Below are 13,575 nucleotides of genomic sequence, written 5' to 3'. Positions count from 1 at the left end.
TCACTTAGCAAAAAAAAAAAAAAGTATGGAGGAACCTATATTTAAGATTATTTGATAGAAAATATTGTATAAACTAAAGGGAACATAATTGCCAAACTTACCTTCAGCTCTATCTTATGATATACTTCTGTACAGTATATGGATATTTTTTGTTCTGGGTGGAAGGATTAAAGTTTATATGTATGTATGTGTTGTATATATATATCTTCTGAGTAAAATTAAAGGGGTTGTTCTTACTAGTAATACCCTTATTAGACTAAAACCAAAGCAGCGATCAGAGGACTGTTGCAGGTCTGACTTCTCTTCAATCTGCATAAAGCCATTAATTTTTATATGTGTGAATATAACACAGTTGTGCCGAGTCAGAGTGGGAACTGCTCTATTTTTATAGTCTCAATTCTTTGCTCAGACCCTCTCTATTACATCCATATTCCTTAAAGGAGTTTTGCCGCCATTAAACATCATATTTATTGTATAGATCATAAAAAATGAACAATGTTTGCTATTTACATGATGTAAATGATGCAGTGAAGTGTTATGACATTTGCTTACATAGTATGGCGCCACCTGGTTTTTAAAGTATTTAGCAATGTGCACGTTCACCTAATGGGCTAAGTGTTGGCGGACACGCATACTCAGTCACTCTCCTAACAGCCAGGTCTCTGCATAGTGATTCTCTGTTTACTGCAGAACAGCCAATAGAAATAGAATTCTGCCCTGCTTGTCAGGTAAGGAACAGAGCCCCTGTAGTTGCATGGCAATATAGCTGAGAAGACAGGAAGGGACTATATCGTCAACTGCCAGAGTGGAGAGGAGACTGATTCCGCAGCCACCCCCAACACACAAATTAGTAGCCCCAAAGCAAAACATTATGCAAAAGTTTTTTTTATATGCTAGAAACTCTGTAAATTATTTAAAAAAAGTTATTAACATCATTTTAGAACTTTTGGTACGAAAATGATTGATAAGATATCCCCTTTAACAGACCATATGAACAGAGGTAGTCCACATGAGAGAACCCATTTAATATGACCAACACCTTTACCCAACTCACACTTTCCTAAAAAATTATACCAGTGAGCCATAGGATTTTCATTGGTCCAAGAAACTCTTTCAATTGCTCAGCTATAAATGCTTTAGCTATGGACATTCTCCATATGTGTATAGTGACCTTGCTCTTAACATGCTATTTCTAGTTGCGCCTGTGTGAATATTTGGTTTTGATATGCTACCGTATTTATAGTGTGCTAGCATCCCTACTACATTTAGATCCTGACCCTTAGGCCGGGTTCCCACGTAGCATAAATGCTGCTGAATTTTCGCAATGGAATTCTGTGCGGAAATTCTTCAGCATTTACAGTAGCAGCAAAGTAAATGAGATTTAGAAAATCTCATGCCCACGCTGTGGAAAAACCCCAAAGTGTAAAGAGTTAAATTGACCTGTGGTGCGGAATTTAAATCTGCAGCAATTAAATATATTAATGCTTCGTTTTCGTTGCATTACTGATGCAGGTTTTCTCCATTGAATTCAAAGGGGATGCAAAACCCGCAACAGAAAGCCAAGTGTTGAGACATTTGCGGCAAGATCGCAGCGATTCTGACACAAATATCGCAACTCGGGGGGAAAAAATAATTCATACTTATTCAGAACTCCCTGCTTCTTCCTGCAGTCCGGCCTCCTGGGATGACGTTTCATCCTCTGTGACTGCTGAAGCCAATCACAGGCTGCAGCGGTCACATGGTCTGCAACGTCATCTTAGGAGGCCGGACTACACACAGAAGAGAGGGAGGGGGTAAGTAGAAATATTTTGGGTTTTTTTCAGCACTGCTTTCTGCACCAGAAATTCAGCCAGAAAAGCCGCACCACAATGTGGTGCGGTTTTACGGACGGAATGTGCTACGGGTTCCAGGTCGAATACGCTGCACAGTTTTAGGCTGCGTATCCGACCAGTGGGAACCCGGTCTTAGGCATCTGTCCTTAGTCTACTGACTCGAACCTTTTGTGTTCTTAAGTTGAGTCACCCAGAGAGAGGAAGGGGAACTTTATTTCCCAATAGCCCTGTGACCATTGCAATGAGTCCGCATTGGGACAGGGTGTATATTAGAATGTTGCACACTGTCCCAATTGCTTTTATGAACATAGAGAACTCCTTTATTTTCATGTATTCTTTGCTTTTTGCACATTAGGGTTATAGCTTTATTTGATCTCTTATTATAACAGAATATTATCTCGTATTGTTTCATAATGCATTTATTTCTGAATGACATAGTGTAAGGTAATAATTTATTATTTTGTGAGCAACCCAATGAACAGGTTGAAAACCGTAACTGCAGTTTACTCCATTTTTACATACACATGTTTACTGTTCATGCATTATTATGTAGCAAGATGTCAAGTATGCATAAGAAACGAGGAGACTAAAAAAAATTATTCATCTGCTACGTTGTTTGTGAAGGAAAATGAAACCTTTTGTACTGCTTTTTCTATTCTGAATATAATACAAATGGCACTCAAACCTCCAAGGGTCCATTAAAAATGTATTGTTTATTGCTTATACTTTGCATTCTTTTTCTTTTGATTCATGATTGTAATAATCTATGGAAATAGAGTATGCTTTATAAATTTAAATGTACTATCGCTTTGGGAAATATTGCATGTTAACTATACGATTGTCTTTATTCAAAAATGTGCTAAGAAATACAAGCAATTGTATTTATGCGATATTTAGCAGCTGTTGGATTTTCAGATTTTCAGACAAATGGCAGGATTGCATATTTGGTTTTAGGAGATTGCTACATTATGTATTAAGAATGTAGCACAACATTATGAGGTGTGTTTATTGGGTATGTTTTAAGGAAAATGATAGGCTGTGTATAGCAGAGTAGGCACAAGCAAAACTAAGAATAATAATTTGGCGCCAACATATTCCACAGCACTTTACTATTCAGAGGGAGTCAATATGAGACATTACATAGTGATAAAACTAATTAACAAATCAAATAAGAAGACTGAGGACCCTGCTCGCAAAAGCGCTTACAATCTATGAATACTTCTGTCTGATATGTACAGTACATATTGCTGATTGTCCCTGCACATCAGTAAAGGGCCGTTTACACCGGCCAACACTCGGACGAAGCAGCGAGCGCCGATCAGGGAGACATCGTTGATCGGCGCTCGTTTGCTCCTGTCACACGGAGCTATGGATGGGAACAAGCAGTCGTTACTCCGATCGCTCGCCCCCATACATTATTATCATGTCGGCAGTGCGTCTCCCTGTTTACACATGGAGATGTGCTGCCGACAACGAAAATATTTCCCTTTTTTATAATGATCTGATCAGCAGATGGTCGAGCGTTTGATCATTCATCTGGTGATCGCTGCCCTGTTTACACAGGGCAATTATTGGCAAGGAGCGTTCTGTGAACACTCGTCTGCACGATAATCACCCAGTGTTAAACCCCCTTAACATCAAAATCCACTGTGGGATCACTTTAACCACTCAGGCAGCAAACATTTGCTGCATGATGTTTCTGACCAATGTCGATTTGCATCAACAACTTTTCAAAGACATTCAATGTTACTCACTATCTATGTGAACAACTGTTTGGAATATTTCATCTAGAGTAACATGTTCTACACATCTATCTATATATAGATTACAAGAATTAAAAAATAGTCTTAAAGTATGTACTACGTAGTCATGTTCTCTTTTGATTGTATGATTTTGTTTTATGCGATATAAGATATTATGAATGCTGACTAGGCTACAGGTCGTTATTCAAATATCATATGAAACAATACACTAATAATTTGAAATTCTATTTTAGAAGAAATTATGTTAATTTGGTGCCTTGAGAAAGTAAAACAAACATATTTAGGTATTAGGAAAATGTTAGTTTGCAATTTCAATTTAGGGTTTCTTGTGTTATTACACGTATCTACTGCAATAGCCCTAAACCGTTCTTCCACGGTAAAACCTGACCTGATGTCCAATTTTTTCAAATATAGTTGGATAGATAAGTCACTTGGCGCTCATAGGATTTCATAATTTGTTGATTAAAATTTTCCGTTCTACAGAGTTCTTGACAGGTCTTTTCCTAGCTTAGGGACCCATTTAAAAGAAGTCGCCTTATTGTGGCAGTAGCAGTAAACCAAAATAATCTGAATACACTGCATTCGTTAGTCTTAGCCCCCGCAGAGGTTTTTTTCTATATGTATGGTTATTACACTTAACACATTTAGGAAAATATAGGAACTGTCCATTAACCGCTTCCCGACTGCTGGCTGTGTATTTACGGCCGGCAGTCAGGGTCCTTAAAACCTGTGCCATAGACTATCTACGGCGCGGGTTTTAGCTTGTTGGGAGAGCGATCGGGCTACTGACTGTCAGGTCTCTGGCAGTCAGTGACTGCCGGGGACCCTGAGGAGAAGATCGAAGCAGCTTTCGCAGCTTCTACCTTCTCTGTTTTCTTAACCACAGCGTTCAATGAGCGCTGTGTACATGAATAGAGGCAGCGGCACATGATCGCCAGGATGCCGTTAGTGGCAGGCTGCTGCTGGGTCTAACTAGACCTAGCACAGCCCTATTAGTGACAATAGTCACTATAAGGCTCACACAGAGTTTTTTGCAGGCAGAAAATCTGAGGCAAATTGCCGTTTGGGATTTTGAGGCAGATTTTGCTCTGCCTGCACGCCGCTTTTCGCCTGCGGCCATTGAGCGCTGATGGGCAAAAAACGCCGCAAAATACGCTTTCTCTGCCTCCCATTGATGTCAATGGGAAGTCAGAGACGTAAACGCCCGGGCATGTCGGGCATGTCGCTTCTTTTTCCAGCGAGACGGTTTTTCCGCTCGTGGGAAGAAAACGCCTCTGCCTCCCATTGAAGTCAATGGGAGGCATTTTCGGTTGTTTTTTGGCACATTTTCCGACGCGGTTTCCGCGCGTATTTCATCAGTATGTCACGCGTTTCACGTCAGCAAAATAAACTGAGGGAGGTGTTTTTCTTTTTCAAAATCATTCCTTTAGCAACGGTTGCGTGAATCACGCACAGCACACGGATCTGCGTCCGTCTCCTGTCCGTGATTTTCCCGCACCCATTGACTTCAATGGGTGCGTGATGCGCAAAAAACGCACACGTATAGGACATGCAGTAAGTTTCTCGCAGCGGACACACGCTGTGTGAAAAACACTGAATGTCTGAATGGCCCCATTGACTTGCATAGGTCCGTGTGACGTGCCTTATGAAATACGCTCGTGTGAATTAGGCCTAAGAGGGCTGATTTCGCCTGTAACTGGGACTGCTGTGCAGCCCCAGTTACAGTGGAAAAACATGGTGAAAAAGAAGAAAGAAAAAAAAAATGATAAAGTCCCCCAAAGGTCTTTTCTGACCTTTGAGGGACAGACCATAGTAATAAAAAAAATAAAAGTAAAGTGCAAAAAAAAATTATAATACACATAAAATACCCACCCCAAAAAAAAGTTCCCCGCCAATCATTGTCGTAACGCTGGCCATGTGCCAATTACCCTAAAATAGACATATTTTAAAATTTACAGTAGACAATGACGATCACAAATAAAAGGTCTATTTTAGGATAAAACTATTTACCAGAAAAAAATTGCTAAAATGTAAAAAAGCTTCTTTTTTTACTATTATTTTCAAACTTTAAGCCTAAAATTTCTAAAATAGCAAGAAGGATGTGTATAAAAATGATAAAAAACGATAAAAATCGCCATTCCAACAAATAAAAAAGTTATAGCTGTTTAATTAACTCGTGTAACAACGGCTAGCCCGGTCCTGAACTGGTTAAAGCTGTTTTGGCATGACAATGTTGTTGATAGTGTGCCATCTACAGAATGTGTTAACCCTACAAAAAGTAGCACTTTTTTGCTACGCTTTTGCGTGTGTGTGTTGATATTAGTCTGTAGGAAACGTGGAACATTTGCTGCACGCACAATAAATCAGATTCTTAGCCTTCTAGTGGTCCATAGATGGTCCTTTATCAGAAAGCCAATTTAAAGGGATTAATCATGACATCCCTTTATGGAATTTATGAAATCAATTTTCTTCCCTGACCAGAGAATCCTCCAAATGGAATCTTATAGAATTTTATTTTCTTCATATTTTTATAAAATACAGTTAGCTTTTTAGACCATTAGAATGCTACTAAAAGCGGAGTTCATTCTGCCTACTTGTGGTAAAGGGGCAATTGGATCCAAAAGATAAGCGAGAGGTCATAAGGAAAGCTTCATACTTAAGGAAAAGGGTAAGTTAAGACTGCCAAAAAAAAAATCCACTGTTACATTATGTCCTACATATTTGCTGCGGATTTGCCTTGCTAGTATTTGCCGTAAATCTATGACATAATAGGCATCCTGCAGATTTTCAAATCCACAGTGGAAAAATCTGCTACATATGAAAGGTGAAAACCCTATTCACATGTATTGTACTGTACTTGTGGAATCTGCACCGAAAATCCGCAACAGATGTTTTACATGTCAACATCGCCTACAATTGAAATTTGGAAGAAAAAAAAGTAACTGCACTGCAAACATGCTTTCAGAAGTTTGCCTTTGTAATTTTATTCCAGAACTTCTGTGTTATATGTGAATCTGTTTTCTTGATTTGAAGAAACAACATTTTGTAGGCTCCATTATGACTGCGTAATAGAACAAACTTTACCTACTGAGCGATTTACCCATGCTTGTTAGTAATTACTATATTTGTGTATACCTTATGAATAATACCTAGGCAAACATGTTTTACGCTACCTGAAGCTAAAGGCGGAGCTAGCTCACCCAAATGTCTTCGTTTATTTCAACTGATCTTTATGTATTTCAAGTGTGCAACATTTTGTAAGCCTTAAAGCTAGAAATGATAAACAACTTGATGTTCTGTGGTAAATCAAATTCCAGATTTTTTCGTCATTTGCAAGAAATCTCAGTTTATCCTCTCTTCTCCCTCTCGGTAATTAGCAAAATGCTCAAGAAAAAGCTGGGCACCACCAATATTTTAGATTTTAATGAAGAGAATGACACAAATAACACATTAAGTGTCTGAAATGTGTGAAGGCGGTGAGTATATTAAGAAAAAATTTGTAAAACATAAATCCCCCATTGAGACCAAGAGATATATTTGTCAATCTTAATTATCCAGACTTACCAGGGGGTCTTTTTGTTTTGTTTTTTAAATCGGTTTTAAATAGATTACAGAATTTTTATGAAGAAATGAATGCATTTTTTTTTCCTACAGTTATTGTTGGTAAAATATATCAGTAGTTTTAGGTAAATGAGTTTATTGACCTACGTTCCTCACATGCTGGAGCTAAACATTTTGTCAATATGTTTTGGTATTGTCTGTAATAATTAATTGTGATAGACAAGGAAAATGATAACTTCTGTAAGCAATTCTCTACGCACTACTGTTTCATTGCCCTCTATCTCTGTAGTTTCTAAAATACGTAAAATCAGTTACAAAGAGATGAATAAGCTTGTTTCCAAAATCCTTTGTAAGCCACTCTCTCACTCATGCTCTCTTTGCTTATTCTCTTCTAATTATTTTCCTTTTATCTTTCTTTTTCTGTCCATGTTTCCTCTTCATCTCACCTATTTAATCTGGACTCTGTACAGTGACATACAGTGTCACGATTCCAGGGTATGTGGACCCGCTAGGCCGCTCCGCCGTAGCGGAGGGACAGCTGACCAAACAACAGTCAATGGAAAGTCTAAGCACAAGAGTACTTGTATGAGAGTACAGACAGACACGAGGTGTAACAGATGCCTTGGCATAGATGATTTGTTGCACCGCTGCGTGGCAGATGACCCTTGATGTGGCAGATGACACCGGCCATGGCAGATGAAACCGGACAAGGCAGATGACACCAGAATGACTCCAACACCAGACTTCAGCTCAAGAACAAACACAGGATACGGGAAGCAGAATACGGGAATACTGGCAACAGGATACAACTAAGGGACCATTTGCTTAACTAACGTGAGAAGACAACAACAACGCTCATGCAAGGAGAGAAATGGCAGAGCCCTTTTTTAAGTCCAGGGTGTAAGGGCATTGGCTGGGGAACTTACACAGGTGCCTTTAAGGCAAGGAGTGAGTTCCCTACTGGACACAGAGAAGAGCGGCAGCCGCATGTGCCGACGTCTCTGGGGAGGGAGACGCCAGCATGAAGAAACAGCCTTCCGTTGCGGCTGCTAAGTGGGACGTGCCAGCGGTCAGGGACCGCGAGCACGACGAACAGTTCTGTGCAGCTTGGAAAAAAGACGCCTTTTTTGTGGGGGGTTTTATTGCGATCCTATGATGTTCAGTGACTACTATCCTTTCTTGACTGGAGAGCATAAATGTGTTTATACATGTTTTATTACTTTTAATGTAAACTAATAGCAATTTAGAAAACAACAACCTTGAAGAAAATATTTGTGTAGGAAAGCAAATTTGTGAATAGGAAATTCTTGAAAGTGTTGAAATAGAGGTCTAATAAGGGTACATTCATGCGGGGCAGATCCGTTGCAGAAGTTTGTGTCTTTCCCATTCATCTGAATTGAGCTTTAAGAAGTTAACGTGTATTAAGCAGAAACAACACCATCCAGATGTATATAGTCGATTTTCAGTTGCAGAAATTTCTTCAAAAAGTCTGCTGCATGTGAATATACACTAAGAGAAAACCCCATGCTTTTACTGGGAGAATTGAATGGAAATTGGATCCTTGACATTCTACAAATGGCTAGCGGAATATCTTCCCCTGATCGTAAATATAGCAGTAGATGATGAAATGTGATATTGCACTTTTCTTTCGAATGTCAGAACATTGCTTTTTTGATCTGAAAATCAATAATTTGTTTCACTTTGATTCTGACTTCATGTTTCTTTAAAACTGAAAATGTCCATTACATTTTAAAGGTCTTGCAGCTTGTTCACATTGTGTTTATAATGTTGCTGTATCAAATTGTAACCGCTCGGTAGAAGAGCAAGAAAATGAACACTAGTGCAGAGAAAAAGTGAAGGAGTTGCCTGTGGGAACCAACCTGATTACACCTGTCATTCTTTTAAAGCAGATCCGTCAGCTGAATATGCTGCCCTATGAAAGGGCAGCAGATTACAGCTACAGGTTGGTACTCTTATAATCCAAAACAGCACACAAAAAATGTTGTAATAGCAGCAATAAAAGAATACAGTGAACTCAGTTATGAGACCGCTGTATTCCGGAGGGGATCCACCTGCCCCTCTCACAGTGACTAACCGGCTGCTGTGTATGCAAATATCCACAGCAATCTGGCAGCCACCGAGGAGAAGGGCAATATAAGAGCGATATGAGGACTTCCTTCAGCAATACAATGGATTCATATTTTTATTTTTTTGTGTTGTTTTATTAAAAGGAGTATGGACCGGTAACTGTAATATGCTGCCCTTAGGGCAGCATATTCAGCTGACCGATCCCCACTAAAGCTAGTTAAAAAAAAAAATGCTTCATTGCAAGTATCCTCTTTTTGCCCAGTTTCCTTTTTATTTACACAATGTGACCAAATGTGTTACTTAGACTTCTGGTAAACTATTCTGAAACCAGTAACTTATTTACAAATCTAAGCTTAAATAAGTGTTAAAATAAGGGTTTGTCCTCTGGATAGGTCATCAATATCTCATCGGTATTGGTCCGACTTTCTGCACCCCTATCTTCTGTTTGAAGGGACCGGCTTCCACTAAATCGTTACTCTGCGCCATAATTTAAAACGCAGTCACACTTTTGGCGGTGGTTCACAGTATTATAATTTTCTCCCTTTCAATCGCCACTACAAGTGTGACATTGTTCTACAGTAATGAGCAGCTGCACCGCAGCTCCTTCAAACAGCTGATCGGTGAAGGTGCCAAAAGTCGGCCTTCCACCGATCAGATTTTGCTGGCCTATCCTGAAGATAGGCCATCAATTTTATATTACATTACAACCTCTTTAGGGTTTCTTTGTTTAATAAAGACTGTACTAACATTGTGAACCACATTAAAGGATCCATATGCCCTATTGGGGTGTATGAATGCCTCCCCTGCTCGGGACCCCTCTCTAGTAAGCAAAGCTGAGACCCGCTGCAAAGAGTGTATTACAAATAAGTTGGAGGTACGTAAACACCACGTTCATCCTGCAGCAGCCCACAATGGTAGCAGATTTCAGGTTACCCTACCTTTTTAATTGGATATTGCATCTGGACAACCCCTTCTTAGAATAAAGCTAATTCGGCTCTTTTAACTCCCAGCAATACGTTTTACTCATACAGTTATGCTGGCTATTTATAAGTGAAGGAGAAATACATTGGGGCAGATTTATTAATGTTGTTTGAAAATTAAGACCGCAATCCATGTGATAGATTTGGCGCTTCTTGATAGACATGTTAGACACTTTAAGTTATAGGGAACCTGTCAACAACTGTACAGTAGTGACAGACTGGCTGATTTCAGCGGTCTGTCACTTATGTGTGAATGTTATGTAATTTTTGTGAACTTACAGTTTAAACTTTGCAAAAGGATGTGAGCGATGTGAGGAAGGATATGGCGTGTTAATGAGCTGCAGCTTCCCCTGCCCTCCAGCTGCTGATTGACAGCTTTCTCCCTATTTCTGCACATAGGGAGAAAGCTGTCACTCAGCGGTAGCTATTAATTATAATATTAGAGAGAAAAGGAATGTGCTCAGAAATCGAGATCTGACCACCAGCTTCAAAAAGTTTGTCAAATGAGTTTTATAGATGAATTGAGGTCCATGATTCGTTAAGAGGTCTAGTCGTCTTTGGTGGTAAGAGCGTGACTCCTGGCTCTAGTAGGGTGTCTGAAGGCAAATTGCATTCAGTATTCCGCTTTAAAGTCATAAAGTAAATATTTGAGCCTAAGGTCATTGGATCCCAAAGAGGCTGAAAATAAACGATATTGAAGAACTGCTGCGTTATTTAAATCTTAGGTCTCCCTTTAAGAAGGACATAACAGCTGTCTGAGACTGTATTTTAAAGATTGATGCCCTAGTGAGGAAAGTGGTTGGGAAAGACTATTTTACCATTTTAAAGACTCCTCTCAACTCCTCAAATATCCCTATGTTTGGAAGACAGAATGTCTAAAAACTTCGGAGGTGGCCTCTGCTATTGTGAAGCCCGATTTTTGCTTCTATTCCTCTCTAGCAAATGGCAGTTGGATTCAGGGAGGATGCACCAGTAGAAGTGGTTAAGATGGCTGCTAGAATAGCTTCCTATCTTATGTGGCTGGAATTGCTTTGTAGCTTAAATATTAAACATTAAAAGTCTTTTTATTTTTGGCCTGGACAAGCTTTGGATAAAACCATTGGCAACAAGGAATTGCCTGAGGGCACACCAGTAACAACTTAGAATATTTATTGTGCACCAAGAGTTTAGAATTTAGGACTATAGATTCTCAAAAAGCAGAATTGGGAGATGAAACTACCTCAATGGGGGCAATGGCAGTTCAGGGGGCATGACTACTGCCCTAGCAGTAGAACCTGTGGTCTCAAGGGAGGCGGCACAGGCCATTATATATTGGGTTCTGTTCTGGAGACTGAATTTTGGGGTCTTGTGTTGGAATTAATTTGGGTGTCTGCTCTGGGTTAATCTTAGGATCTAGGGTATGAATTTGTTTTAAGGTCTGGTCTGGGATCTTCTCTGCAAAGTATATTTGTAAGGGCACATATGGTGACACAGTATAGCTTTGGGGGCACAGTATATCTGTAGGATATTGTAGTCTGATAATGATCAATTGTAAGAACATGCTGGGAGTTGTACTTCCACCAGAGTGATACCAGAGTGAGAGGAAGACCATAGATCTTAAAACACAAATGGGCAAAGATGACCGCAACCCAGTGGATACTTTAGATTAGCAAGAAAGGGTTTTTCGAGGGCGCAGAGCCGGATCTGTATGGACACATTCCACTGATCTCCGAGTTACACCGCAACCCGTTTATAGCACATGCAATATTCTACCCCAATATGGTGAAAATTGGTGGCAGTAAAGCCAGAGACGTTCCTGAAACCCCCAAACTTCCGCCCTCTCAAGGGGATATGGAGAAATTCCTTAAAAAGAAACCGACGGGTTCAAGCGCATAAAGTTCCAAGATGGCGCCGATGCCACGCGGCTCACATGAGATAGAGATGTCTGAGGCCTCGGACGGGGAGAGTGATGCAGGCGGAGCCTCCGGTGATTTACTGCTCACGAGAACCTTCTTTCAAAAGGTACTATCTAAAGCTTTAGAACCAGTTGTGAGAGATTTGGCAGACCTTAAACAAGATATGCACCATATAGGCTAGAGAGTGGAGATACTTGAAACAACTTAAGCCTCCATATTGTATTTAATACTACCGCTACGCAATGCTTTTCCTCATGCCAGTCTCATCTAAACTTGGCTTTCAGTGCTTTGAAAGATCAAGAAAATAGGAATCGCAGGAATAACCTGCGTTTTAGAGGCATCCCTGAGACGATCCTTGCAGATGCCATAATGGATACCATACAAGGCCTCTGTCGCTCCATATTAGGCCTTAATGCACCTGGGGACTTTGTTATTGAAAGGACTCCTAGAGCTTTGCACCCGAAGCCTAAAGCATCTGACCCGCCGAGGGAGGTGGTTTGCTGTTTTTTGAATTATACAGTTAAAGACGAGAATCTGACTAAGGCCAGAGACTCTGCACCTCTCTCTATACAAGGCTCTTCTACTGCAGTATTTCGGGATTTAGCGGCCACCACACTCCAGAAAAGGAAATTGCTGAAACCATTAACCGATCATTTGAGGAACAAAAACGATGTACCGATGGACTTTCCCCTATGACCTATCCTTTTACCATGAAGGTCGTCGCCTGTTTATTTCTTCAGCCTCTGACCTGAATGTAGCTTACGCTCACTTGTATATTGATCCTATGGATATAGAGGATTTGGAGCCGATTAAGGATTTAACATCTCTTCCCTCAACTATCCAGACGGAACCTTGGGATAGTGTAACGACACCAAAGGAGCATTAAGGGAAAGTCAGGACGTTTAACACTGCAGAAATTATTAGGAGAAAGACACAGCCATTCTTAATCAGATATTGATTAGAATTTTGCCTCATTGTCTTCTATGCCTATTCTGGTACCTCAGCCCTTATGGGCTTGTTTAGATTGGTAATGTCACCAAATTCCCCCTAGGTATGTTTGCTATCATAATCCCTTTAGTTATGTTCTTCACTTGTTCTACGACTTTATTTTTTCTGTTATCCTTCCCCTTATTATCTATAATTTTACTCCTAATTTTGTTGCTATGTGACATATATTTCATACATTATGCAAGGATTAATGTTTCCGGAAGAGACCCACTCACACCCCTCTGGCTATGCTCTTATACATTGTTATCATTTATAGTATTACGTACACATTGCATGTTAATTGGCTACTCTTTGTTAATCGTGTCCATTATACTATGTAATGACTTCTTTGAAGATAGTATCATATAATGTAAAAGATTTCAATTCCCCTTTGAAGAGGTGCCAGAGTTTCTCCTTTTTGAAGAAGACTGATTGTAGTGTTCTGATGTTGCAAGAAACACATTTTAAA

General features: G+C 39.9%; 1 protein-coding gene and 1 long non-coding RNA gene across 4 annotated transcripts in view; one reads left to right on the top strand and one right to left on the bottom strand.

Annotated features, from left to right (window-relative positions):
• CDH23 (cadherin related 23) overlaps positions 1-13,575 on the top strand; it is an 818,455-nt gene that overhangs the window by 49,301 nt on the left and 755,579 nt on the right. The gene's annotated exons all lie outside the window — the stretch shown is intronic.
• LOC142662851 (uncharacterized) overlaps positions 1-13,575 on the bottom strand; it is a 32,017-nt gene that overhangs the window by 434 nt on the left and 18,008 nt on the right. The gene's annotated exons all lie outside the window — the stretch shown is intronic.

Source organism: Rhinoderma darwinii, chromosome 11, assembly GCF_050947455.1.
Source record: "Rhinoderma darwinii isolate aRhiDar2 chromosome 11, aRhiDar2.hap1, whole genome shotgun sequence".
In the NCBI taxonomy this organism is placed as follows: Eukaryota; Metazoa; Chordata; class Amphibia; order Anura; family Rhinodermatidae; genus Rhinoderma; species Rhinoderma darwinii.
The sequence above is the reverse complement of the archived record's forward strand: the minus strand, read 5'-3'. Positions and strand labels throughout refer to the sequence as shown.